Source organism: Triticum dicoccoides, chromosome 3B, assembly GCF_002162155.2.
Source record: "Triticum dicoccoides isolate Atlit2015 ecotype Zavitan chromosome 3B, WEW_v2.0, whole genome shotgun sequence".
In the NCBI taxonomy this organism is placed as follows: domain Eukaryota; kingdom Viridiplantae; phylum Streptophyta; class Magnoliopsida; order Poales; family Poaceae; genus Triticum; species Triticum dicoccoides.
In genome coordinates, this window is record NC_041385.1 from 654,303,631 (window position 1) to 654,328,495 (window position 24,865).

At 43.3% G+C, this 24,865-nt stretch overlaps 1 long non-coding RNA gene across 1 annotated transcript; it reads left to right on the top strand.

Moving 5' to 3' along the window:
- Window positions 1-17,837: 17,837 nt before the first annotated feature.
- On the top strand, window positions 17,838-19,352 carry LOC119281738. The gene is made up of 3 exons (XR_005138533.1): window positions 17,838-18,259; window positions 18,345-18,555; window positions 19,290-19,352. It is a non-coding gene; the product is annotated as an uncharacterized LOC119281738 (long non-coding RNA).
- The last annotated feature ends 5,513 nt before the right edge of the window (window positions 19,353-24,865 follow it).

Genomic DNA, 24,865 nt, shown 5'->3' on the forward strand with positions numbered 1-24,865 from the left:
AAATGTGGGGGGAGTTACAATTCTACCCCTGCCTTTAGGCTTCTGGGCTTGGGTCTGTGTACTGAGGGTCAGGAATAGTAGAGTAACTTTGCTTCTTCTAAATATGGGCGCGAGCGATTCGGGCAAGGAGGGCATGTTTTGAAATAGTGGGTGCGAGCGATTTCGGGCGAGGAGGGCGTGTTTTGAAATAGTGGGTGTCGGTTCAATATCCGGCGTATCTCGTAGTATGGGTCCTAAGCTAGGCGTCTTGGAGCGATGGTAACATGGACACAGTGTTTTACCCAGCTTCGGGCTCTCTTGATGAGATAACACCCTACATGCTGCTTTTGATTGTATTCATATGGGTGTAGTACAGAGTACATGTATCTACCATGAGATTGTAGTAATGAATATGAGATCATCTATTGACTAGCCTGGCCTCGGTTTATATAAGACACCGGAGGCCTAGGGTTTAGGAGAGTCCTTGTCTTGGGCGCCAAGTCTTGTGGAGTCTTCCTTGTATGCGGCAGGGGTTGTCCGAACTGGCCCATGAGTATACGGCCGTGGGGGTCCTCGGCCCAATCTAGCTGATTGGGAGACGACGTGGTGAGTACCCCCCCCCCTAGTCCAGGGCACCGTCAGTAGCCCCCTGAACCGGTCTTGAAGTTGGGGACGCTCCTCGATTCTTCCGAACTGTTCTTCACCTTCGGCCATTGATCTTGAAAACTGGTTCAACAAATCTTCTCATCTTCGATCTTGAGGATCGCCAAGGTGACTCCAAAGAGTTTACACGTCGGGTATCCGAGGAGCCCCTTTAAGTTTCTGGCCTTTATCAATGCCTTGTTATTTTTATGCCATACCTCGGGTTTGAAGTTGTTCCCGAGTGGCAACGTCCTCTTGTGTTCGAGCTCCAACGCCGGACTGCATTCGAGGTATCTTTAGCAGCCGAGCACCAACGCCGGACCGCTTCCGAGCTCCAACGCCAGAATGTATCCGAGCTCCAACGCCGGACTATGTCCAAGCTCCAACGTCGGACTATGTCCAAGCTCCAATGCCGGACTATGTCCAAGCCCCAACACCGGACTATATCTGAGGTGTCATAGATCACCTTGGTTCAAAAAAGTTGAAGGAGTTTAGCCGAGCTTAATGCCGAAACTGCCCTCTACGGAGCCAGCCACTAGCGTCCGAGCTTTATGCCGGACTGCTTCTGGGGTGTCTATTGTAGTCGAGCACCAACGCCGGACTGTATCCGAGGTGGTGCACCACCCCAGCCATGGGCTGATTTTTATGAATTTAATTCTGAATTATGCAATGTAATCTCTGCTGAGATGTATAGCCAGTAACCCTCAAGGTGTGTGCGTCGGTCTAAAACCCGAGATGCACCTGAAGGAAAACATGAAACCGCTGATCCTAGTTGCCCCTAAGACTCAGGTCGATGCGCGAAATCGGCCTGAGGATCAACTCATAGCTCGGCAGCATACATAGGAATAGAAACGCGGTGTGCAAAGTCCTCGAGACTCAGGTTGGGTGCAGCCGACCAACCTGAGGATAATAATCTCCTCAAAAACTATATTGCACTTTAAATTTTCTGCATTGGACAGGCAATGCAGTAGCCCCCGAGACACTGGTCGGGTGGCGACACCAGATCAGGGGATCAATGTACCCCTTTAATCTTTGTAAATAATAAGCACAAAGCCCAGTAGCCCCCGAGCCTTAATGTGGGCACGGGTGGCCGAATTAAGGATCTATATCCAAAGCAAAATCACAAATTATAATGATTCTATGTATCCAGGTACTTTACATCATAATGCTCGGATCCGCATTGTACAAAACTTTGTTGACCGACCATCGGCTTCAACCTCCTCGGCCAGCAGCCCAGGAGTGTTTGTCCTACTTTATAAAGCCTTTATGAGGGCAAAGATTTACGGCAAACAAGGCAATCCGACCATACGGTTTTATAAACAATGGTACACAGAGAGACGTGTTTATATTATTGTTTTAACATAAGAAAAATCGTCCAAAGAAAATAGTCCTGCTATCGGTTCCTTCTTTTGGGTTGTCATGCTAAGCATGATCATGAAACCTCATCTCCGATCAATGTGGGGGGAAAATACTGAGGATTTAGTTCGGGAAAAGCTTCCAAACTCTGTGGTCTAGATGAACCCAAATGTTCACTTCCATTGCGACCGTTTATAATCTGAAAGTGGCCCATCGTCAGTGTCTACCCCCTTGTAGATGCTACGCAGGGTGTTTCCGAAATAACAAAACAACCCTTAGCCGACGTCTCGGTGCCCGAAGGCGACTGTGTTGGCGGAAATGAGGCAATCAGATATGCGGGCTTTATAACTTTCACTTAGTCATAGGATCTTAAAGTTGGGAGGCCAGCAAGTAGCCCCCCGCTTAGTGTTCGGCGACAGTCGAGGTCAAGCCGTAAACACTTCGGCCAATGTTATGAAAGGCCCGTCTTTTAATACAGTCATCGGACTGCTGACCAGTTTACGCTTATTGTGATAGTCAGTTTTCGGCTTTCTCCACTACGGTGCTTAACCATGCGAGCTGGAAGCACAATCGCAGTGGTTCTCCCTTTACACACCTAGCCGAACAAAGTGGAACATAGGAGGCAAGCACAGTAGCCGGGCAACCCAACTATTGACCGAAGACACAATTCAAAATTGATGCATATATAGCAATATCCGAGATTTTTTGCCGAATCTCTAAAGGTGTCCGACGTTGCACTGCGAGACTTATGCGGAAAACACACAAATAGTTAAAAAGTGCCATAGGATTGGAAGACCAAAAAACGTCAGAAAAAACTCGACGTCCGAACTAGATGAAGTGTTCGGTGCCAATCAGAAAATTTGTCTTAGAAAAAAAAATTGCTTCTGTCATGCTTTAACATGACACATCCTATCTTAAGACTTCAAGCGGGTCAGCATACGGCTTCAACCTCCTATCCCGAAGGCTGAGTACTTTGAGAGGGAAATCCGGCTATTGACCACACACTCGCGTCGAAAAAAGGAGTGATAGAAAAAAACTTTGCAACGACTAGGAAGAAGAACACTTATTATAAAACAGCTCACATAAATTTAAGAGCCCACGAGTGCCTTGGGTAAAAGAATTTTATGTAAAATGATTGTATGTACCGAAGTACTTGTATCATATCTGTGTTCACCCAAACTTTATACGCGTCTTAACCGACCGTCGGCTTCTCCCTCTTTGGTCGAGGACCGAAAAGTGTTATGTACTCCACCTGTCGAGAATATCAACGGTGTTTCCGATAACCAGACAATCAGGCCATAAGGCTGTAACAGACAAAGCACGCTTAGGGAACTTATGCTATATTACTAACAAAGTCTAAGAAGCATCTTGGAAGAAAATAGTACCCCCACCGATACCTTTCTTCGGTGCTCATTGTCATTATGAGACTTGTGCAATAGATTTTTTGTACTCATGAGTTCCGTTGTGTGCCGACCATGATTGAAAACAATAAGAGCGCTAGCTTTCGGCTTCACCCAGTCTGAGGTCAGAGCTCGGACAACCCGGTCGTGACAATCGCATAGGTGCTCCCTTTACTCCCTAGTTGAACAATCGGGAACGTAGGGGTAAGCACAGGAGCCAGGCAACCCAGCTTGCGGAACAACTTAAGTCAATATGGTGCATATTGTGGCATAATGCACGAACAAAGAACGAAGTCGTACAAGTATAATCATTTGCAAGAGGAAAGGCTTTATAAAGGAAGCCCCCAAGTAAATGGGGTATTTAAATTTGTGTGTCACAAACAAAGTTTGGACAAGGAAGTTTTTCACAAATAATTTTTTGCCAAAAAGGTATAATGCTTGGTCGAACCGAACAAAAATTTAAAATTTAAAACTTTGAGCATGAAAGCGACTTAGCTGGTTAATGTGTTCGGCATTAATGACGCGGTCCGAGCTTGATGCGGGACAAGGTTCCAGCCCCCAAGCTGGCCCCGAGGTGGCCGAGCGGAGAGCTGGGCCTCCCGAAGGGGCAACACAGCACGACCGCTGTGGAGAGTTGAAGCTCCCAGTTTAGCCGAGGTGACGAAGCAGGTCGGCGGGGTGATGCCGGAGTCTCCGGCCGAGTAGGTTGATGAAGCGACGATGCGGGGTTGCCAACACAGGGCAGAGCTCCAAGGTGACGACACAATTCGGTCGATGGAGGTGGGCAACAAGGACACCACGCCGAGGGGATAGTGTGGCCCGATCTAAGTCAATTGCATGCACAGGTAAAATAGTGCAAACCAAAAAATAATAATGATAAAAAAGGTGCATAATTAATTTATGCGAAAAAAGTTTGGTAAATATGGCCTGAGCGCTGAGGCTAGCTCGACGGCACGTTGGCGTCGTGGCACGGCGATGTCGGCAAAGGGCGGCCTGCCCAGGTGACAGGGAGAGGCTGGCCGGACTGGTGCCAGGTACAAACATCGGTAGAATTTCTCTGTTTGACGATGAAGACCGTAGCAGGCCGAAGCGAACAAACGGAAAAAGGTCTGTACGAGACTAGTATCAACCAGTACCAAGAAAACATTGGACTCGGCCTCTACGTGAAGTAGTAGTACTTTAAATTACTAGAACCCACTTACCAAATCCAGGGGTACGGTGCTGCAAAACTAGTAGTCAATTAGGTTAGTAGTACTCTAGGTCTATATACTTTTCAGCAAGAAATAATACTAGTAATAACATTTTATTTTTGCACAAATAAAATACGTAAAGTAATTTATTAAAAAGATGTGGCCTGGGTGCCGAGGTCGAATCAGTAGCATGGACACAACGAACCCGACCTCAAGTGACAGTTTATGTCACGGATGAAGCATCCGCCAACTGACAGATAGAAAAACTGGGCTGACGAAGAGATGGCCACGCGGCGCGGCTTCCTCAAAGGGGAATAGCAATTTTGAAGAAAAGTTGCACTGTCAATCAAACCTCCAAACTGTAAAACAATCAGCACACTTAGATGAGGTATTGGTGTACGTTCGAGAATCAACCCATTAGTAATAGCACGTGAGCTGAGCGGTGCATGCAAGACATACCCAATCAGCGAAAGCTACAGATGGCCTGCTTATAATTAAATAATAGAGAAAGAGGGATGGAAGCTCCCTGTGTGGCTGCCGATCTGAAAAAAAGGGAAGGAGAGAGAACACTCCCTCGAATACGTGGAGATCGAGCCGAACTCTTGTCAGCTCACGTAAGCTAGTGCGCGTGAGGAGAGTCCGGCTTTGCTCCTCGGCAGGCCGCCAAATACCCGCACAGCCCTGGTAATAAGTGCTAGAACTTGCTTGTGAGAGTACACAAAAGACAGATGATTAGGTAGACTGCCTAATAATTAAACAATGAAGAAAAGAAAATAAAGGACCGGGTGACCCTGTGCGTTGACAGCCTTCTGAAGCTTCGGTTGCTTCCACGCACGGGCCGCATCGGCCATCTCCGTGCATTGTTCCTCGTTGTTCCGGTAGTAGTGTCGCGCGGTCCTCGGCTGGACTACCGCAGGTCTCACAAGTCGTTGTCCATCCAGCGTACGGGGCTGACGCTGATCGGGGAATCCGGGGTTATGCGTCCCAGCGCTGGTGCCGCCGGGCCTCCTGCCGCCACCGCTCTAGGCGCATGTCGCCTCTGGCGCAATATTCTGAGATCGTCTCTAGCACACCATATGCGAGCGGACCAACAAGCTGTCGAACCTTGCGCGCAACAGCCGCCGCATAGAAAATTCTACGGGCTTGATTTCTGCAAACAAAAATCATACAAGCCGACAACAATGATTTGCGAAAAATAAGATCGGCCTGAAATAGATCTAACTGAAAAAATATGACCTGATCATCCCACCGATCCGTGACGACCACCCAGTAGGCTCTCAATGAAAGCACCATTGTCGGTTCAATATCCGGCGTATCTCGTAGTAGGGATCCTAAGCTAGGCATCTTGGAGCGATGGTAACATGGCCACGGGGTTTTACCCAGCTTCGGGCTCTCTTGATGAGATAACACCCTACATGCTGCTTTTGATTGTATTCATATGGGTGTAGTACAGAGTACATGTATCTACCACGAGATTATAGTAATGAATATGAGATCGTCTATTGACTAGCCTGGCCTCGGTTTATATAAGACACCGGAGGCCTAGGGTTTAGGAGAGTCCTTGTCTTGGGCGCCAAGTCTTGTGGAGTCTTCCTTGTATGCGGTAGGGGTTGTCCGAACTGGCCCATGAGTATACGGCCGTGGGGGTCCTTGGCCCAATATAGCTGATTGAGAGACGACGTGGTGAGTACCCCCCTAGTCCAGGACACCGTCAGTGGGCGCGAGCGATTTCGGGCGAGGAGGGAGTGTTTTGAAATAGTCGGCGCGAGCGCTTTCGGGCGAGGAGAGGGTATTTTGCCGCCCATGGTTTATGAATTATTTGGCACATGTCGTTTCGGCCGAGGAGAAGGCACGCTTGGATGAAGTTACGAACCTATCCTCGATGTACAACGGGTCAATTGATGTGTGTACCACATAGGCCGGTAATTCCGCGTCTCCCATTTATTTGCTCGGGCGAATTCCACCGAGCAGAGGGTGTTTAGCGGCTCATTCAAATTTTGGGAGAACGATCATCCACGTCTACCTTACCAAGTCGATTACAATCAAATTTCAAAATATTTGCTTGCGACTTCTTTTTTAGATGGAGAGATGATGCTCAGGACTAATGTGTTTTTACATGCTCGTTGCTAACGATTTACTATATGAAAAATAGTTGACCCATTTAAAAACGGGAATCAAATCAAAATGAAATAGTTCGATTCAATGAAATAGCTCGTTCACTAGGTCAAAATAGTGAACTAAATCCAAAATTGAACACCTCAATCGAGTAGCATGTTGTACAGTATTATAGTACTTCATGAACATTTTGAAAGTCAAAGTAATGAACTTGTTTGATACGCATATCTCCATTCATGTGTGGATTGCACACAACATGTTCTCCAATTTAAATAGTTGAATGCAAGTTTATATCGAAACATGGTTTAGATCAGTCTTTGATGCATAAAACGCGACTTCCCCCTCTCCCGGACTCCTGCTCTCTCTCTCTCTCTCTCTCTCTCCGACAATCTTTAATTCTATCGCACACATCCAAACACAAACCTTGTTGGTCCCTCTACCTCTCTCTCTCTCTTTGTGTGTGTGGGGGGGGGTATTTCTAGTTCGCATGCACACTCCATGTATAGGTCTCTCTCGCACACTATGTATGATTCGCTAGTCCAAGCTAAATATCTTGGGTTCACTCATCGCACACACACAAATTCCCTGTCTCGTTGTCCGTAACTCTCTCACGCACCACTCTGCCATCTCGGAGCTCTTCCCTCTCTCTCAAACTCTCCATCTCCATGGGTCACACATACACATGCATATCTCACTCGCACTCGATAGACCCATCTAAAACTCTTTCTCTCTCCCTCGTTCTCTCTCCAACTCACACGCACACACACACACAATCTCACGCCTAGCCAAGTATGATGGTCTCTCACTCAATTGTAGGCACACATAGTCCCCCCTATATGTATATGACTAGCTAATTCTTAGTCTCCATCACAAACATGTGCATGGTCTATCTCGATTTCTCTCGGGGCATCTTTCTATCGCACACGCACCTTGTCCCTCGATCTCCCACCCATATAGTCCCCTCACGATCTCAAGGGATCACTCTATCACAAACACACCCTCTCTCCCTCCCCATGCGTCCATCTCCTCCATGTGTCCCTCTTGACCTTTGTCCCTTATTGGCCAGAACTCTACTAGACATGTGCTATAGGGGTGTCTCTCTCCGTTGCAAACAATCACGCACTAGCTATATTCATGTATCTCCTCACCTTGCTTTTTCTATCTCGGAGATGCATGCATGATATGTTTGCATAAGAAACGAACACACACACACTCTGTCTCCCTCCCTAATTTATTGTTTGTTGTCCCTTTCTCTTTCACACACACTCTCTTTTGCACATTCACTCATTCTCCTTCACACGCACTTGATCTCTCTCGACTCAGGCACTCTCTTCGGTCCATAGCATAGAGATTTATTGAAAAGTCAAACATCACAATGTTTGACCATGTACGTGGAGAAAAACATTTACATCTAGAACGACAAACATATATCATTAGATTCATCATGAGATGTAGTTTTGTATGATGTATTGTAGATATAAATAATATTTGCATAAACCTAGTCAATGTTTCCAAAGTTAGACTTCTACAAAATTTATATGCACTGCATTATCGAGCGGGTGGAATATCTCTTTCCCCCTCTCAGCTGTCTGACGCACCACTTAGCCGTATCGGGGCTCCTCTATCTCTCTCAAACTTTATATATCCCTGGTTCACACATACACATATCTCGCTCGCGCTACATAGACCCATCTAACACTCCCTGTCCTTGTTCTTTCTCTATGTAACACGCACCCCCTAGGTACCATAATCCCTCACTCCATCATACACGCATGCACTCTCCCCCTAACTATGATTATCTCTCACTAGCCATCATGAACACACGTATTGTCTCCTTTCATCCATATGTCTATCTTGATATCTCTCGGGGTATCTTCTATCGGCGCACACCTTGTCACTCGATCTCCCACCCATGTAGTCCCAAAATGATCTCCAGGGGATCTCTGTGTCACAAACATACACTCTCTCCTCCCCATGTCTGCATTTTCTCCATACGTCTCTCTCGACCTCTCTCCCTTGTTTGTCAGACCTCTCTTGGCCACGTGCTAGGGGTCTTTCTCTCTCGGTTGCAAACAACCACACACTATGTCCTCACCTCGCTTCCGCTGTCGAAGATGCATGTGTGATATGTTTGCATAAGACACACACACTTTTTCTCTACTTTATCGTGTGTTGTCCATGTCTCTTTCACACATGCACACACACTTTTTTCACTCACTCTTTCTATTTCACTCTCTCTCTCGCTCGCTCACTCTCTCTCTCTCTCTCTCTAGTTAGGGACTCTCTCACGTCCATAAGCATATGGATGTTTTGAAAACTCAAACCTCAGAAAAGTTTGACCAGGTATATGTGGAGAAAAACATTTACATATGGAACGGTCATTAGATTCATCACAACATGTACTTACTTCATACTATCATTTATCTTTGGTATTGTAGATATAAGTAATTTCTTTATAAACTTGGTCAAAGTTTCAAATGTTTGACTTTAAAAAAATATAGGCACTACATTATTTAACGGACGGAGTAGCTCTTCTCTCTCTCTCTCTCTCTCTCTCTCTCTCTACTATCCCTCATGGGCCTCCCACTCCCTCGAACTCTCTATACCGAGGGATTGTACGGTCATTGTGTCAGCATATAGCTCCGTATATTATTTAGTTGACGGGTCAACCAGTCCACATGTTGCCTTGTCAGCTCGTGTTCTAAATCTTTGTGTGCTGGCCCATGTGGCAGTGGGTGAAAATAAGTAAACTAGAGGCCCATCTGACACGCGGTGAAGTAAACAAAGTTGAAACCACTCGGGGTAGCACCCCGCACGCTAGTAAATTGAAGGCACACTTCTTTCGCGTGAAGGACGCACTCGTGCACACTTCACCACTGCACGGCGGCATGCACAGAAGGACGCACTCGCGCACACCTAGCACATGTGTACACCGGCGTTGCTGCCGGCTGAGATGGACGGCAAGGCAGCCAACAGGCAGAGGCGGATCGAGCCAAAGCCGCATCCGACGAGCTTGGACTTCATCAGCAGCCTCCCCAACGACATGCTGCTCGTCATCATTGGCCTCCTCCCCACCCAATCTGTCGTGCGGACCACCCTGCTCTCCCGGCGGCAGCGCCCCCTCTGGCGTCGCGTCCCCCTCAACCTCACCATCGACAGTTGCCTCTGCGACATGGATTGCAAACGCATGGCAGCAGTCTCCAGATCCTTTTATCACACCCTAGGTAAGCCATATGCCTTGACATCCGCATGTTCAGTACCAATTGCAAGGTCCAAGCCAAGTTCGACAAGCAGTTCTTATCCCCCGACCTAGATCATCTAGAGGAGTTCAGGTTTGAAGCTGGACGATGTCGCTCTCTGCCGTCGTCCATGCTCTGCCTCACGCCAACGCTGCGCCGCGCTAGCTTCAGCTCCTGTTATTTTCCCCAGATTAATGTCGTGCCCACCCTTCTTCTCCCTCAACTCAAGCAGCTCGACCTCTTCGACGTTGCCATCTCAAAGAAGGCTATGGAGCACCTACTCCGTAGCTGTACTGCGCTTGAGTACTGATACGTCTCCGTCGTATCTACAATTTTTAATTGTTCCATGCCAATATTATTCAACTTTCATATACTTTTGGAAACTTTATATACTATTTTTGGGACTAACATATTGATCTAGTGCCTAGTGTCAGTTCCTGTCTGTTGCATGTTTTATGTTTCACAGAAAACCAATATCAAATGGAGTCCAAACGGAATAAAAATGGACGGAGATTTTTTCTAGAATATTTATGAATTTTGGGAAGAAGAATCAACGCGAGACGATGCCCGAGGAGGCCACGAGGCAGGGGGCGCGCCCCAGGGGGTCAGGCGTGCCCTGGGCCCTCATGGCCACCCTGTAAGGCGGTTGGTGCCCTTCTTTCGCAGCAAGAAAGCCAATATCCAGATAGAAATCGCTTCCAAAGGACAACCCAATCGGAGTTACGGATCTCTGGGAATATAAAAAACGGTGAAAGGGCAGAATCAGGAACGCAGAAACAGAGAGAGACAGAGAGACATATCCAATCTTGGAGGGGCTCTCGCCCCTCCCACGCCATGAAGGCCATGTACCAGAGGGGAAGCCCTTCTCCCATCTAGGGAGAAGGTCAAGGAAGAAGAAAAATAAGGGGGCTCTCCCCCTCTCTCCCGGTGGCGCCGGAACACCGTCGGGGCCATCATCATCACCGCGATCTACATCAACACCTCCGTCATCTTCACCAACATCTCCATCATCTTTCCCCATCTATATTCAGCGGTCCACTCTCCCGCAAACCGTTGTACCCCCTACTTGAACATGGTGCTTTATGCTTCATATTATTATCCAATGATGTGTTGCCATCCTATGATGTCTGAGTAGATTTTCATTGTCCTTTCGGTAATTGGTGAATTGCTATGATTGGTTTAATTTGCTTGTGGTTATGTTGTTGTCCTTTGGTGCCCATCATATGAGCGCGCGCGTGGATGACACCATAGGGTTAGTTTTATGTTGATAGGACTATGTATTGGAGGGCAAGAGTGACAGAAGCTTCAACCTAGCATAGAAATTGATGCATACGGGATTGAAGGGGGGCCAACATATCTTAATGCTATGGTTGGGTTTTACCTTAATGAACGTTAGTAGTTGCGGATGCTTGCTAATAGTTCCAATCGTAAGTGCATAAAATTCCAAGTCAGGGATGACATGCTAGCACTGGCCTCTCCCACATAAAACTTCCTATCGGTCTAGTAAAGTAGTCAATTTCTTAGGGACAATTTCGCAACTCCTACCACAACTTTCCCACACTCTCTATACTAATTTTATTGTTTCTTTATCTAAACAGCCCCTAGTTTATATTTACGTGCTCTTTATATTCTTGCAACCCTATCCAACAACACCTACAAAGTACTTCTAGTTTCATACTTGTTTTAGGTAAAGCAAATGTTAAGCGTGCGTAGAGGTGTATCGGTGGTCGATAGAACTTGAGGGAATATTTGTTCTACCTTTAGCTCCTTGTTGGGTTCGACACTCTTACTTATCGAAAGAGGCTACAATTGATCCCCTATACTTGTGGGTTATCAAGTCCTTTTTCTGGCGCCGTTGCCGGGGAGTCATAGCGTGGGGTGAATATTCTCGTGTGTGCTTGTTTGCTTTATCACTAAGTATTTTTTATTTGTTGTTCTTAGTTGTTTTCTATCTTTAGTTATGGGTAGGAAATGCAAAATACCAAAAAAATAGTTGTACCTACTACACAAATGATTAAAGAACCACTCAAAATCTATCACACTCCTGAAGCTTTTTACATGGATCATCTTCGATCCCTATGTGCTTGTGCTGAAACCCCAACTAGCTTAGTTGAGGGTAAATCTTTGGATGAGCATGCTTGTTATGTGCGACGCCGCTTCTCCCAAAAAGGGAAACTTTTACTGGATCAAATTCATCATTTGCAATGCTATGCTTGGAATTTATGTGAAATTTATGATTTTACTTGTTGTTCTGAAAACCCTAAGAAACACCTTCCCTATCAATGTGAGTTTAGTGATAATGGTGTCGTATCTTCGTATGCTAAGGGTGTTTATAATTACTATGATGTTCAACAAATTGAAGAATTTGTTGCTTTTAAGGGTGCTTATGAAATTGCTTGTTTGACTGAAAAGTGTGATGCTACTCTTTATAAATCTGGAAATTTTGCCATACTTCAGTATTGTTATGATAGTTATGCTTCTAATGCTTATGTTAAACAATATACTAAGGACTCCTCTGCTGTCCAAGAAGAGATTAATATTTTGCAGGTGTCTATGGAAGAAGAAATTGATGAAACTATGAGCTCATTGGATGAAAAAGATGAGGAGGAGAGCGAAGAACAAAAGGAGGAAGAGCGGATTCATCACCCGTGTCCACCTTATAATGATAGTAACTCTTCAACTCATACATTATTTAATTTCCCTTTGTGCTTACCGAAGGATGATTTGTATGATGATTGTTATGATCCCGTTGATTCTCTTGAAATACCCCTTTTTGATGATGCTTTCTATGCTTGTGGCCAAGATGCCAATATGAATTATCCTTATGGAGATGAACTTGCTATAGTTTCTTATGTTAAACATGAAATTGTTGCTCTTGCACCCACACATAATAGTCCTATTATCTTTTTGAATTCTCCAAACTACACTATATCGGAGAAGTTTGTGCTTATTAAGGATTATGTTCATGGGTTGCATTTTACCGTTGCACATGATGATTTTGATAGATATAATATGCATGTGCTTTCTTCTCCTACTTGCAATTATTATGAGAGAGGAACTACATCTCCGCCTCTCCATGTTTCCAATATGATAGAATTGCAAGAAACTGCTTATACAATGCATTGGCATTTACTTTGTGTGCATGAATTATTCTTTTATGACATGCCCATGCATAGGAAAAGAGTTAGACTTCGTCATTACATGATATATGTTACTTTGTGATCACTACTAAATTAAAAATCATTGTTAATTAAAATTTGCTTTGATATACCTTGGGATCCGGGTGGATCCATTACTTGAGCACTAAATGCCTAGCTTAATGGCTTTAAAGAAAGCGCTGCCAGGGAGACAACCCAGAAGTTTTAGAGAGTCATTTATTTCTGTTGTGTGCTTTCATAAAGTTTAAAAACAAAAAAATAAAGAGGGGAACCCAAAACTTTTTCAAAAAGAAAAGTGAAAGTGAGAAAGACGAGCATTGTTAAAGTGGGAGCTAGCCTTGAACTTTGTTCATGCTCACGGAAACTTTGTGAATCTTGATTACATAAACTTTTCAATAAAAAAATTATCCCCTTGTAAAATTCCATTGTATTATAAAAATAATGTGCCAAGGTTTGCCTTTAGGATGTTTACAATGCTTGTTGGTTTGTGCGGTGCAGGACAGAAACTTTAGCTGTAGTGCGCGATTTTACATTTTTTACTGGAATGTCAAACGGTTCTGGAACTTTTTGCATTGTATTTCTATACAAATTGTTTATGTTTCCTAATTTTGGAAGAACTTTTGGGGTACCAGAAATATTGTGAATGTTCAGATTACTACAGTCTGCCCTGTTTAAGACAGATTCTATTTTTGATGCATAGTTTGCTTGTTTTGATGAAACTATCAATTTCTATCGGTGGATTAAGCCATGGAAAATTTATATTGCAGTAGCTACAATGCAAAAACAAAATATGAATTGTTTTGCAACAATACTTAGAGTAGTGATTTGCTTTATTATATTAACGGATCTTACCTAGTTTTCTGTTGAAGTTTTGTGTGGATGAAGTGTTCGAAGATCGAGGAGGTCTCAATATGAGGAAAAGGAGGAGAGGCAACAGCTCAAGCTTGGGGATTCCCAAGGCACCCCATGTAAATATTCAAGGAGACTCAAGCGTCTAAGCTTGGGGATGCCCCGGAAGGCATCCCATCTTTCTTCAACAAGTATAGGTAATGTTTTCAGATTCGTTTCGTTCATGCGATATGTGCAACTCATGGAGCGTCTTCTGCATTTAGTTTTCACTTTTATTTTATGCACCATGCTGGTATGAGATAGTCCTTGGTTGATTTATATAATGCTCATTGCACTTCACTTATATATTTTGAGTATGGCTTTATAGGATGCTTCATGTGCTTCACTTATATCATTTGAAGTTTGGGTAGCATGTTTCTCTTCACATAGAAAACCGCCATTTGTAGAATGCTCTTTTGCTTCACTTATATTTGTTAGAGCATGGGCATATCTTTTGTAGAAAGAATTAAACTCTCTTGCTTCACTTATATCTATTTAGAGAGATGACAGGAATTGGTCATTCACATGGTTAGTCATAAAATCCTATATAAAACTTGTAGATCACTAAATATGATATGTTTGATTCCTTGCAACAGTTTTGTGATATAAAGGTGGTGATATTAGAGTCGTGATAGTTGAGTAATTGTGAAATTGAGAAATACTTGTGTTGAGGTTTGCAAGTCTCGTAGCATGCATGTATGGTAATCGTTGTGTGACAAATTTGAAGCATGGGGTGTTTCTTTGATTGTCTTCCTTATGAGTGGCGGTCAGGGACGAGCGATGGTCTTTTCCTACCAATCTATCCCCATAGGGCATGCATAGTAGTACTTTGCTAGAGGGCTAATAAACTTTTGCAATAAGTATATGAGTTCTTTATGACTAATGTGAGTCCATGGATTATACGCACTCTTACCTTTTCGCAATTTGCTAGCCTCTATGGTACCGTGGATTGCCCTTTCTCACCTCGAGAGTTGGTGCAAACTTCGCCGGTGCATCCAAACCCTGTGATATGATACTTTGTATCACACATAAGCCTCCTTATATCTTCCTCCAAATAGCCACCATACCTACCTATCATGGCATTTCCATAGCCATTCCGAGATATATTGCCATGCAACTTCCATCATCATCATATACATGACTTTAGCATTCATTGTCATATTGCTTTGCATGATCGTAGGACAGCTAGCATGACATTTTCATGGCTTGTTCATTTTTTTTTATCTTTGCTATGCTAGATTATTGCACATCCTGATACACTACCAGAGGCATTCATATAGAATCATATTTTGTTCTAGTATCGAGTTGTAATATTGAGTTGTAAGTAAATAAAAGTGTGATGATCATCATTATTAGAGCATTGTCCCATGTGAGGAAAGGATGATGGTAGAAATGATTCCCCCACAAGTCAGGATGAGTCTCCTGACTTCATGAAAAATAAAAGAGGCCAAAGAAGCCCAAATAAAAAAAAGGCCAAAGAAGCCCACCAAAAAAAGAGAAGGGGCAATGTTACTATCCTTTTACCACACTTGTGCTTCATAGTAGCACTATGTTCTTCATATAGAGAGTCTCTTGAGTTATCACTTTCATATACTAGTGGGAATTTTCATTATAGAACTTGGCTTGTATATTCCGATGATGGGCTTCCTCAAATGCCCGAGGTCTTCAGGAGCAAGCAAGTTGGATGCACACCCACTTAGTTTCAGTTTGAGCTTTCATACACTTATAGCTCTTTGCATCCGTTGCATGACAATCCCTACTCCTCACATTAACATCAATTGATGGGCATCTCCATAGCACGTTGATTAGTCGCGTCGATGTGAGACTTTCTCCTTTTTGTCTTCTCCATATAACCCCCATTATCATATGTTATTCCACCTATAGTGCTATATCCATGGCTTACGCTCATGTATTGCGTGAGGGTTGAAAAGGCTGAAGCGCGTTAAAAAGTATGAACCAATTGTTCGGCTTGTCATTGAGGTTGTGCATGATGGGAGCATTTTGTGTGACAAAAATGAAACATGGCCAAACTATATGATTTTGTAGGGATAAGATTTCTTTGCTATGTTATTTGATAAGACATAATTGCTTGGTTAGCATGCTTGAAGTATTATTGTCTTAATGTCAAATGATAGACTATTGCTTTGAATCACTCGTGTCTTAATATTCATGTCATGATTAGATTATGTGATCAAGATTATGCGACGTAGCATTCCACATCAAAAATTATCTTTTTTATCATTTACCTACTCGAGGACGAGCAGGAATTAAGCTTGGTGATGCTGATACGTCTCCATCGTATCTATAATTTTTGATTGTTTCATGCCAATATTATTCAACTTTCATATACTTTTGGTGTAACATCCTAAATTTTCAATTTGAAATGTTATATTAAAGCATGAGCATCTTGCATAATTTGTTCATCATTTGAATAATTGTAATTTGCATTTTAGTATTTATCAGAACAATAGATTATATAAACTGAAATTACATTTTTGGAAACTTAGTTATGTCCATAAGGCATCTAATATAAGTAAGTGCATGCATACTTTTTTTAGTTCGGAGTATACTTATACTAGACTCCAAATAATAAATATGTTATGCGAAAATTGTTATTTTATGTTTCCTTTAACTTTCCTACCCATTTAGAACATTATTAATAATCCTAATCTAATTAGCTCACGGCCCACTCTTAATTCCTAAGCCACATATGCAAGGGATTTCCTATTTAGCGCTGCAGGCGCCGGTTTTATCTGTTCCCGCAAACCGGCGCCTGCAGCCACGTTAACTGGGCCTGGCCCATCTTTTCCTTTTCCTTTCCTTCTTGCCGTGAGGACAAAAAAGGCGCGCTTTGGATGGGAATCGATCCTGCGACCTCATGGTCTTTCGCCTGATGCACTAACCACCACAATTACTCGTATTAGTTGACTAAACTGCTGCTTCTTCACCTTTTTTTCTTACAACGATTCCTTTTTCATATTTCTTTTTCCTTTTTATTCGAAACGGTTTTGTTATGTTTTTTGTTCTTTTTCTTTTTTCTTCTTTTCGGAACGGTTTTATATTTCTTTTGCTAATTTGAAAGAACTATTTTTCAAAATCGGTGAACTTTCTTTCACAATCGATGAACTCTTTTTCAAGATCGATGAACTTTTTTCTAAATCGATGAATTTTTTTCTAAATTGATGAACTCTTTTTCAAAACCAATGAACTCTTTTCACAATCCATGAACTTTTTTTCAAAATGGATGAACTCTTTTTCAAAATCGATAAACTGTTTTTCAAAATTGATGAACTTTTTTCAAAATCAATGAACTTTTTTTCAAAATTGATGAACACCTTTTCAAAATCGATGAACTGTTTTGCAAAATTGATTATTTTTTTAAATTCGGTGAACTTATTTCAAAATTGATGAACTCTTTCCCAATTCGATGAACTTTTTTCAATTTTTGTGAACTTTTCCAAATTTGATGATTTAAAAAATGGATGTAGGTTTCCAAATTTGTGAACTTTTTTGAAATCCCGATTTTTTTTCTTTTTTTGTGATTTTTTTGTTTTACGTTTTTATCTTTTTTCTAAAGTCAACGGTTGACCAGTCAACTGGTCAACCGCGACCGTACGAACAGCCCTCGAGGCTCTCGATCGAGCGAGGGACCAGGCGGGGCGAGGTTAGCCAGCGACTGGGCGTGGTCGCCATATGGGCCCGCCCATGATTCGGCGGCTGTGAGCGCCAGCTCCCTTAGCTGGCGCCTGAAGCGCCAACTAGGAGCTCCCCATATGCAAGCAACGCTAGGAGTTGGACCTACAGGCATACGAGCTACGTCTCAACACATGCAGCACCGGCCCAGGTCCTCTTCACCATTTTTTTTTTCTCTCTTTCCGTTTTCTTCCATCTCCTCACGACCCGACCTGGTCGTTCGTCCCCAACCTCTTGTCCAACGCAGGGAACGAACCAGCGCCCCACTCACCCCGTCTGACTCCTCCCCTCCTTCCCGTCGCCTTAATTCCGCTCTGAACGGATTCCTCACACCCTCCCTAACTCTTAACCTTCCGTTACCCGCACTAGAACGAGCCCTAATGGCCATTAGAGCACCAGAAACAACAGCTATAACTCCGACGACGCCCTGTGTCATTTCGACCTTCCCTGCATCCTATAAAAGGTCCCCTCCCCTCACAACTCTCTCCTTGCCCGAAACCCTCTCCTTCGGGAGCTTATAACCCTACTCATCGTCGTGAATTGCTCACCGGAGTTGCCTGACACTGCTGCTGTTCGTGGAAGGTTCCGGCGAGTTCGAGGTGAAGCAGACATTCTAACTCTTTCATCCTTCATATCTCGATCTTGCACATCTTATGGACCCTGTTTTCTTTTGAAAATTCGCAGCCGGAGCACGAGTTCTTCGTTGTCTGATTTCGGCCGGGGTTGCGCCCAACTCCGGCGACATCTAGCAGCCACCAGAAGGCAAAGCAGGAGCCGACGTCGTGTCCTGGAGACTCACCCCGACTTCCTCTCCCTCGTCCACTTCTCTACCATTGCCGGAGACCGCCGTGTCGCTTCACGTCCGAGCCACCGTCACCGGCCATCTCCATCTCCGGTGAGGCCAGCCCTCTTTCTCTGTTAAAAAAAACAAAACAGTATTAGCCTATAGAATTCTGCCACGTGGCGACTCTTTTTCTTACCTCGTTTCTTTTCCAGGAAATTAGCCCAACACAGAAAAATCATATCTTTTAAACCGCTTATCCAAATTTGACAAATATGATATCCCTAGATAGCTGCGGACCTCTAGTTTATTACAAAAATTAGAAATGTTACTTTTGCGCAAATTAAAATCTCATTTTCATTTAAATGATAATTTGAGTATTTTTACTATATCTTTTATTTTGTAAATCATATGAAAAACTTTTATATATGAAAATTGGTCCTTGGAACCGTACCAATCTGCTAGAATGCATAGAATATTTTTTCAGTAAAGTTTGGTTACTGTTTTAGCACAATACCCTGATTTTGACCTCCTTTGTTCATCCATTAATAAACTCGTTAAACTAAATTTTGTTTCATTGTTAAAACCATTATATTGATCCGTAGAAAACCTATCTGGTTAGTTCTTGTCGTCATAAAAATTTAGAGTTAGAAAATTACTAATTAGTTTATTAACGCAAACTATATGCCATTCATATGAACCGGTCCAATTGCACAAACTTGAGTCATATGTAGTTAACTTGCTAGGGTCGTTTGGCATGAATTGTGATTTGGATGGTTTTGCTTGAGCACTTCTTATGTGAATGTTGATGTGTGGAGTGTCTTACTCAAGTAATTTTGTTGTGTTAGATTGTGACGAGTGTGAAGGTGAATTCTACGAGGAGGTAGAACCGTGTTGCTGCGAGTCAGAAGGCAAGTTGCAACCTTGACCATATTCATCCCATGTTTTTATCTTGCATTGATTTTTTTAAAATCAATTAGCATGCATGTGTTGGTTTTTATGTTTCTATTTTGCAAATATTTTACTAGTAGTAAAGCCCTAGGAACCAATGCTATTGGACTATACGCTTAGCCATGCTTGTAGTTGGGGTGGACCAAATATTTTGAAAATACAAACTTGTTCCTTTGGAACAATGATTTAGAAAATATATTTTTTTGAAAAGCAAAACTATATTATTTTCAACACCTACTCCCTGGGCGGAATGGTATGACGGGAGCGTCTACAAGTGATTGTGCCCATCGGGGTATTGCAGTGAATGCGCCCGACTGGGATCTTGCACACAGGTTTTTGGTGGGGACTGCCGTCCAGGGGAATGAGATCTTCCAAGAACAGTTTGATGTAGCTTCCAATACAGCCACATGCTACTATGGGCTCTGGCTTAGCTTAGTACTAACGAGAAACCCTTACCTCAGGACCGCCATCATAGAGGGGCTTTCATTGCCTAAGTTGCGGGCGGCTTGGTCAGGTATAGCGGCTGTTACGGAAAGACTTCGTCACAATCTCCTCCTAGTCGTACACCTAAGTGTGTAATGGTAAACGGGGTTGGTTGTGTCATGTGGGGAACATGTACGACCTCTGCAGAGGGTTTAACCTAATCGATTAGCCGTGCCCTCGGCTATGGGCAATTTTAAGCAACTGAAGACTTGCACTGAAGAAGAATCTCCCCTCTCTTTTCTCAAATCTATTTTTTTAAAAGGGTTAGGTGGAAGTTAAACACAGCGGGGTGTTTTACTTCAACCTGTCAAAAAAATATTTTTAGTGAACCTTGCTGCGGATATCCAAGTATTCACTTAAACTCGATGGTTTAAACTAAAAAAAATGTTTATCAAAACTTGATTTCTTTTCTTTTTCTTTATAGTCTAGGGGAAAATGGCTTTCTGCAAATAAACCCTAGACACATGTCCAGCATGACTATTTGTTATCACTTTTGTTGCAACTTGCGAGTACATTCAAAGTACTTACCTGTACGTGTCATGTGCAGATGATGAGTGACGAGATAGGGCTACGGAGCTACACTCAACTAGCCTTGTGGCGATTGATGGGCTCAGGATTATTATTATGTTATTTGCTTTCGCTATGTAACTCAGCCTTCAGCTGAGAGAGTTGTAATAAATTGAACTTTGGATCTTCGATGTAATAAAATGACGTTTGTGCTCGATATTCATATTTGTACTGGGTGTGCTAGCTTTTGATCTAGGGATAGCACAGAAAGCTTAGAAGACTTGGACCCCATGGGTTTGGATCGTTACAAAATGGTATTATAGCACTACACTGACTGTAGGATGTGGCCCTAGAAATGGAGTAGAATAGGAGACCTACGAACAAATATTTATTTATTAGTTATTTACTATGATTCTCGTATTCTATTCTGTTCTTTGCTAAATCTCTCCTAATTTCAAACTTGTAGATGGAGTGCCAAGTTTTGCGTGAAGCTAAGGACTTTCAGGGTATTCTTTTTGGCTCTTTGTTCTTGGGGATAATTGATTTTATGCCCCTAGTTGGGTCACACTCGGCAGGTTTACCCCTAGTTTCCGAAAACACTTGTTCCTGCCCAAACCACTCTGCTCCTCTTATGCTTTTGCCCTTTGACCGTTTGACCATCACTTTGAAAACTTCATAAAAAATTCATACTAACTCATAAAAATTCAAATAAGATATCAAAATGTTCAAAAAAGCATCATCGATATGTGTATGTCATTTGCATTCATGAAACAAGTGTTGGCCAGTCCCCATCTTAGTTTTAGCTCATATGACCTTAGCATGAATATTAAAATCTAAAAAAATCTAAAAATTCTATAAAAGTTGGTGGCAAACTTTGACCAAAGTTTTGAGTGATTGCCAAGTTTCATAAGGAAATGACATTCGTGGAAGTCGTGGCTAAAAAACAAAAATCAGTGCTCCAAAATTTCTTTTTTTCCCACGACTTCCATGAATGCCATTTTCTTATGAAACTTGGCAAGCACTGAAAACATTGGTCAAAGTTTGCGACCAATTTTTTTAGAATTTTTTTAGATTTTACTATTCATGCTAAGGCCATATGAGCTAAATGTAAGATGGGGACTGGCTAACACTTTTTTCATGAATGCAAATGACATGCACATATAGGTGATGTTTTTCTGAACATTTTGATATCTTATTTGAATTTTTCTGAGTTAGTATGAATTTTTTATGAAGTTTTCAAAGTGATGGTCAAATGGTCAAAGGATGAAAGCATAAGAGGAGCAAAGTGGTTTGGGCAGGAACAAGTGATTTCGGAAACTAGGGGTAAACCTGCCGAGTGGGTCACAACTAAGGGCACCAAATTAATTATCCCTTGTTCTTGGCACTGCTTGAGGTGCTGAAGTTGCCAATACCTGAAGTCAAAGTGTGGTGCAAGGAGGGAGGAAGCTACTGGAACCTCCGCGTCCATGTTCCGGGATGCAAGAAGCCAAAAACTAAGGACATCTCCATCTTGGACATCGTCGTGACGAAGAAACAAGCAATCAGCAAAGCCATGCATGAGGTGGTGACTAGACTTACCTACCTATATCAAGAAGAGTTGCATCGGCTAGGAGTTCAGACCTTTGGGAAGCGAACCGCCACCAATGGAGTTCCCATGAAGATGCTTAATAGGACAAAACGTGGACTTGCAGACAGCACACATATTCAACCTGGAGCGTTACATCCACAATTTGGAGGGAAGCTTGGTGGATTCTCTCCAGAAGGTCAAGCGACAATGTGCGGAAATCAACACGCACGACGACATGGAGTACAAGTTCGAGACTCCGGAGTTTGAGATGGAACAAGTATGTGAAGATGCAGATGAGCATCAAGCAAGGGTTAAAATCCTGGAGAAGGAGAACCTAGAGTTGCGAGAAGAGCTGGGAAAGATGAAGGCCCGAGAAGTGGTGATAGATGATAGGATTTATAAGCTCCACAAAGAGAGGGGGTACTGGAAAACCCAGTATGAGGAAGCTCTTGATAGAGGAGCGGAACTTCAGGAAGTGGGAGAAAATGGTCCCTTCATCAGCAATGATAAGGAATGGGATGGTACTATGACCGTGGCAGCTGAATCACGCATCGGTCTGAGCTAGAATTGACCACCATGTTGAATAAACGTTTTTCGGTCGAGTACTTGACCGTATCAAAGTTGTGGACAACAGTACATAGGCTTGTTTGAATAATGAACTGTGTGTGATTGCCATGAATTGCTTGAGCTGTGTTGTGTTTCCTTTGCATTTTTGTGCGTGCATAAGGGTAGCTATATTCTTAGGATTTCTTTCTTCCATTCCTATATCTTATCTTGGACCCTCATCAAACAGATGCCACCGAGACGTGCACCATCCGGAGGCAACAACAGCAACATACCGCGTAGTGGAAGAGGAAGAGCAATTTTCATAAGCACAACTCCAACTCATCTCAGAAGCTTCACACCTCATCCCCACCAAGGCACTATGGTTCTTCTTCCAAGCCTAGTGGTAATTCCTATAAAGGCAACCGCTCACACAACCATAGTCATCAGCATCATCACAAGGAAAGTCATCATGATGGTCACAAGCATCATAGTGGTAATGGAGGTCATACCCATGACAGGCCCAAGAAGGACCTAAGTCAAGTTACCTGTTACAAGTGTAGAAACCTGGACATTATGCCAATGACTGCACAGAGAAGAAAGCAAGCAGTAATGGAAATGGCTCAAAGCCTAATCCTTTCGTGAAGGCCAAGGTGAATCGCATCTCTGCAGAGGAAGCTATAGGACCTTGAGAAGAGGTGTCTAGAGGGGGGGTGATTAGACACTTAGTACCAAAGTTGCAGATTTTAACAATTTTAAGTTTAAGTGGAGTTTAGGCACAAGTTTAACATTCACAACATATAGCAAGCAAGCATGCAAAGAGTATATGTCACGCCCAATATGCGATACTATCCTAAAGAGACTCGAAGGTCCCACCAAGGATAGAACCGCATATTGAAATGCTTTTGCAAGGTGGATATCATTACATCAACATTACTTAATAGATGAGGATACATACAAAAGGCAAACAATGCCACATGAATACAACAATATATCATACACAATATCAACATCCGACTACGGATGAAACACAAACAGAAGCTCAAACGACATCCACCCTGCTAGCCCAGGCTGCCGACCTGGAACCTATCCCCTGATCGAAGAAGAAGCAAAAGAAGAACTCCAAATCAAGCAAACATCGCTCTCGCGTTATGATTATCGCATAAACCTGTACCTACAATTGTTGTTGTAGTAATCTGTGAGCCACGAGGACTCAGCAATCCCATTACCATGGGTATCAAGACTAGCAAAGCTTAAAGGGAAAGGAAGGGGTAAAGTGGTGAGGTTGCAGCAGCGACTAAGCATATATGGTGGCTAACATACGCAAATAAGAGCGAGAAGAGAGCAAAAGGAACGGTCGTGAGCTAGCAATGATCAAGAAGTGATCATGAACTCCTACTTACGTCAAACATAACCCAAAAACCGTGTTCACTTCCCGGACTCTGCCGAAAAGAGACCATCACGGCTACACACGCGGTTGATGCATTTTAATTTGGATCTGGTGTCAAGTTATCTACAATCGGACATTAACAAATTCCCATCTGCCCATAACCGCGGGCACGGCTTTCGAAATTTTAAACCCTGCAGGGGTGTCCCAACTTAGCCCATGACAAGCTCTCGCGATCAACGAAGGATATACCTTCTCCCAGGAAGACCCGATCAGACTCGAAATCCCGGTTTACAAGACATTTCGACAATGGTAAAACAAGACCAGCAAAGCCACCTGATGCGCCGACAAATCCCGATAGGAGCTGCACATATCTCGTTCTCAGGGCAACACCGGATGAGACTAGCTACGAGTAAAACCAACCCTCAAGTTGCCCCGAGGTGGCCCCGCAGGCAGCTCAGTTCGGACCAACACTTAGACAAGCACTGGCCCGGGGGGGCTAAAATAAAGATGACCCTCGGGTTGGCCGACCCAAGGGAAAGGTATAGGTGGTGGTGAGGCAAATGGTAAAACCAAGGTTGGGCCTTGTGTAACGCCCCAGATATACTTTCCATATTTGTATCCAACTCTTGCCGTCCCTGGCGCTAAGTTATATTTATTTCTCGGGTTTGGGTCTTTGTCTCCGTGTGTTGTTTTCGTTTTCATGCATCTCATACCATGTCATCTCGTGCATTGCATTTGCATACATGTTCATCTCATGCATTCGATCATTTTCCCCGTTGTCCGTTTTGCATTCGGGCGCTTCGTTCTCCTCCGGTGGTCATTTCTAGCTTTCTTTCGTGTGTGGGGATTAAACATTTCCGGATTGGACCGAGACTTGCCAAGCGGCCTTGGTTTACTACCGGTAGACCGCCTGTCAAGTTTCGTATTATTTGGACTTCGTTTGATACTCCAACGGTTAACCGAGGGACCGAAAAGGCCTCGTG